This window comes from Strigops habroptila, chromosome 3, assembly GCF_004027225.2.
Source record: "Strigops habroptila isolate Jane chromosome 3, bStrHab1.2.pri, whole genome shotgun sequence".
Lineage (NCBI taxonomy): Eukaryota > Metazoa > Chordata > Aves > Psittaciformes > Psittacidae > Strigops > Strigops habroptila.
In genome coordinates, this window is record NC_044279.2 from 54,244,622 (window position 1) to 54,248,403 (window position 3,782).

At 44.6% G+C, this 3,782-nt stretch overlaps 1 long non-coding RNA gene across 1 annotated transcript; it reads right to left on the reverse strand.

The window, feature by feature from the left end:
• Positions 1–224: 224 nt before the first annotated feature.
• On the reverse strand, positions 225–3,782 carry LOC115605862. Its single transcript, XR_003990751.1, has 2 exons — positions 2,936–3,782; positions 225–2,585 (listed from the first exon to the last, which is right to left on the reverse strand). It is a non-coding gene; the product is annotated as an uncharacterized LOC115605862 (long non-coding RNA).

Here is a 3,782-nt window from a genome sequence, read left to right on the forward strand (position 1 = left end):
TGATAAACCTTCCCGATTCCTGCATCTATATGACACAGCTTTTGGTACGGTTAAAAAAGATTATCCAGAGCAATCAAATAAACCCCATTGCTCTGATTGCTGACAGACCCTCAGTCTGAGAAGCCAGCCTTCACCACACAGCACAAGTGAAAGGAGCAGTGGTGTGCCTGTATGTCAGGTGCTTATATACCTGCTCACTCCTATCTCCCTCCTTTTGCCTTTTTCCAAGTTCTGCCAGGCCTCTCTATCCCATCTGCTGTGGCTGCTCACCAGGCTCATGCCCTGGTGAACGCTGTGCTTCCAGAAGAGGTGCCTAAGGAAAGGCTGCCTGAGCCACCCCAGCAGCTCCAGCCCTTTAGATAACACCCAGCCACAGGCAGTTTGATGCTGCCACTGTGAGAGCTGAAGAAAACACCATGCTACAGCAGAGATGAAGATAGAAAATATCTGGCAGCTTGACTTTTGAAATGGCAGCTACTCCATGCTTAGGGTTGACTTTGGAAGCCTGTAATGAAATGGATGTAGACCGACAAGTGCTGGCCTGGCGCCAGAGCAAAGAGCAAATTTTTCCACTCCTTCCATCATTTTAGGACAGGTGATGGATGGGTTTGATAGCACCCATCCAGGTCCTTCTGGTCCTTCTGGTCTGCCAAGGCCCCAGAGGTGCCAGAGACTCAGGAGGAAGATCATGGGTTATCTAAGCCAGAAATGGAAAATGATGCAGGATTTGCATGATCAGTATAAACAAATCTCTCCACACTCCCTCACAACTCCTCATTGCCAACATACTGTTTCAGTGATACATCTAAAGCAACAATAAAGTTAATGAGGGTGTGGGGGAAAAAGGAAGATTGGCAAGGAGGATTATAAATACACTCAAGTGACCCACACCTGTGTAGAAGAGCACATATATCATACTAATTGTTGTTTAGCCTTGTCTGTCGGACAGGTAGAACATCTGTGTTTCGGTAACATAAGCCTGTGATAGAAGCAGCTTGAGATTCCTGCCCTGCTGTAGGAAAAATCAACGCACAGTGGTAAACTATGCCTGCCCTGAAATATAGGTGAAACCAGCAGGTTCAGTGATCCTCTAGCACGGACCGAGCTCCATGGTGCCTGCGTCCATGCTTGCGTGCCTCTGCTGGGTGCTCCTTTGAGGCTCCCTAGTTGGTGAGGTAATGAAAATAAATTTACTCTTTGATAAGTTTTTCATACATGGTTTTGTGGTTGTTTCTGTGTCCTGCCTGTGCCGGCTCACACACAGAGAGGTGTGGAAACTTTAGGACTAAAACAAGCAACACTCCTCAGATAAAGGCATCTTGAAGAAACCACGCTTTAATGTGGGAGTAGCCAGCGACTGTCCCTGGAGCTTCATACAGTTCTTGAGACACCAGAAAGATTGATTAGGTGCCCAGGATGCCAACCACTGTTCCTGCATGGGTACACGTGCATGTTTGTGAGCGCACATCTAAGCGAGGAGGAAACCAGCACGCAGACATGGGCTGAAGCTGGCAGAAGCTATAAGGGCAGGTTTGGCACTGAGCAAACAAAACCTCCCAGTTCACAAACACATCTCAGCCCCATCTGCAAAGGAGCAGTTCTGGGAAAGAGGACTCCTGAGTCTCTAGCCCATTCATCCCTTAGTCTTAAATGTTTTCTGTGTAAGAACATGACACAGTGCCAACCGTTAAACACTTTTTTTCCATTAAGTGGACATCCATTAAGTGGAAATTCCACCACTGCCGTTTACTTTTGGTATTAAGTGGCTTGCTCTTGGGAATTACTATCACAAATTGTCAAATGATGTCGCTGCTCCCACCCCCCCTTTTTTTATTTCAGCAGAAAGTTGGATTTTTGGCTAAACATACTTTACAAATTTCCAGTTGAGGGGTGGGGGCTAGTGAGAAGCAGACACACACCACTTGAACCTATTCTTCAGCCAGCCTCCTGGAGGTGATAGCAAGGTGGCTATCACTCATAACTAGACTTAAGAGTTTCCATATGCCCAGTTAAGAATCCCCTGAGTTTTCCAAGTCTCCTCAACTCAACCAGTTCAACTTCAGAATTAATTGACATTGATTTAGGAGTTGGTTTTCCAAGGTGTTGAATGCACGCCATCGATTTTAGCTGAAATTCTGAGTGCTCAGCCTTCCTCAGTATCAGATCCTTCCTGTTTAAAAGAACATAAAGCAGATTTGAAGTTTATTAAAGCCAGACCCATACGCTCAAAAGAAGGGTTATTAGCCCCCTAAGTGATTTTGTAAGTTAATATGTCTTTATTAGTTGGCTCTTTTCAACCTAGCAAGTGTTGTGGAATAGGCCATTATGAATTACATAAGCTTTATTTGAACTGGCTTCTAGTAAAACATAACACACCTACTGGAAGATTGTTATATAAATGTCACCTTCTGGTGAGCAGCCTGGCCTAAACCATGGATTTATTCTACACTACTGCTAATGCACACAAAGTCTTCTTTCAGTTTTCTCATTAAACCATTCCCTGGATAAAAATCAGAAGTGGCACAGACAGCAGTAATTCCCTCATGCTCAGCATCTCAACTTTTAGGCCAGCTCTTGATTTGGTCCTACACTTGCAGGGAATAGAAAAGATTGCATCACCAAATAATTTCATTTGTCCTCGTTTTATACCTCGCCAGACACATTTCACCACATGTTTCCATGGTTTGGGGAGGAGAGACTGATTAAGGACTTTAGAATTGTTGAGGACATGTAGAATTAGACAGCAGAGACCACATACGCATAGGTGTAATTACCCATCTTTTTTCCAAAGGCACTACAGCACTTCTCTTCATCCCTGGAGATTTAGTCTCCGCTGCTGTACACACTCTGCAGAGTTCCTCTCCATATTGATCCAAATACAGGAAGGAAAACAACTAAGTGATATCCAAAGCCAGCAAGATTTCAGATTATTTACCAGTTAGCTGTAAATGCAGCAGGAGTAGCCCTGATTTTCTTAGTAACTCACAGCATTGCTGGGAGCTGATCTGCTGTCAGGCTTTCTGCAGTCTCTGAAACAGCTCTTGCCACATTATTGACTTAGTCGTTCATATTGGTCCAGAGCATCTTTCTCAGAATGAAGTCTTGAGGGTGTATACTTTTTTCCTTAAGAGAAGGGATGTTGGATGTGGCCCTTGGCCCTCATACCGGGAGTTGTGCTGCCAGCACCGGCCTATGGCAGAAAGCATCGAGTTTTCAGAGCTAAACCATACTTAATCTTAGAACACCAGCAGAAGGCAGTCACCACTTCAGGCCAGAAGAAAGCTAGATAGACATATAAAGCGCTATTTCAAGAAATTTCAAGGGAGGGTGATGCAGCACAAGGTGGTTCTCCATAAACTGTTCTTGAACCATCAACAGCACCTATAACTCCCACCCAAGAGCTCCAGTCCTGGGTGCAATGACAGACACACCGCCTTTCCACTACCACACCACTGTTCATTGCCCCCAATCAGGGGCTGCCACCTGCATGTTCTGACACTATTACCAGCCAGCTTCTGACAGCCATACAATAGTTTTGATGGCCAAGTTACCTAGCTGTATCTTCAGAGACCGCTTCCCACTTGTTGATCGGGTTAACTGTCATGAGAAATTCCTATCCAGGTAACACAGCATTTGGAGCTTTTTCTTCAAGGGAAATAACCATCTCTTTCCTTCACTAAAAAAATCTATCCATACTAGTAAACATTTTTTATATATACGAGTTCCATATTTCAGGTATTGGATGTCACTGCCTGCCACGCTGATCTAGAAATGAGTGTTCC